This window comes from Nannospalax galili, unplaced genomic scaffold (assembly GCF_000622305.1).
Source record: "Nannospalax galili isolate Female #2095 unplaced genomic scaffold, S.galili_v1.0 scaffold1359, whole genome shotgun sequence".
In the NCBI taxonomy this organism is placed as follows: Eukaryota; Metazoa; Chordata; class Mammalia; order Rodentia; family Spalacidae; genus Nannospalax; species Nannospalax galili.
Window position 1 is genome coordinate 365,737 of NW_008342089.1, and position 775 is coordinate 366,511.

Sequence of the window (775 nt, forward strand, 5' to 3'; positions counted from 1 at the left end):
ATTTGGACAAATAAGCCACCGGTCTCTTCCACGGGCCTAGTTGTTGGGCCAGGACTCCTTTGGCCACTCCCTTCTTTTCATCTATGAACAAAATGAAGGGCTTTTCTGGGTCTGGCAGAGACAAGGCGGGGGCCTGGAGAAGAGCTTCCTTTAATCTGTCAAATGCTTCTTGTTGTTCCTGACTCCGCCTCCAATCCGGTCCTTCTTTGGTGGCTTCATACAGTGGACGGGCTATCTCTGCATACCCTGGGATCCAGAGTCTGCAAAACCCAGCCGAGCCAAGGAATTCCCTCACTCCCCGGGGAGAGGAGGGCACAGGGCTGGTCAGGATTGTTGGAGGCCAAGCCTTAAGTGTACCCCTGCCCCAGTTTGAAACAACCAGGTGGCCTTGTAAAAACATGTTTTTCTTGCCCTGATTTTTTTCTACATTTTACTTCCTTATCTTGTGAAACCACCAGGGCTCATGACTGTAGTAGAAATTCCCCAGCAGGGCCTTGCCGCCTTCCACTCCCCCAGCCTTCTCTCCGCCCTTTACCTTCCCCCACCCTCCGCTTTACTATATTAACACTGTGTGATTGCTCAATAAAAGAGACTTGATCAGAATACTGTCTTGTCTCCATTTCTTCGTGCCCCCTGCCTATTCATTCCTCCAGGTTCAGTCTCGGTGCCCCACGCTGTTGCTCCGCGGGTCGGGGCATCTCTGGCGCCCAAAGTCGGGCTCAAGGAAGACCACCGAGAGGAACGTCAACCACAGAGAGCCTGCGCAGGCACCCCC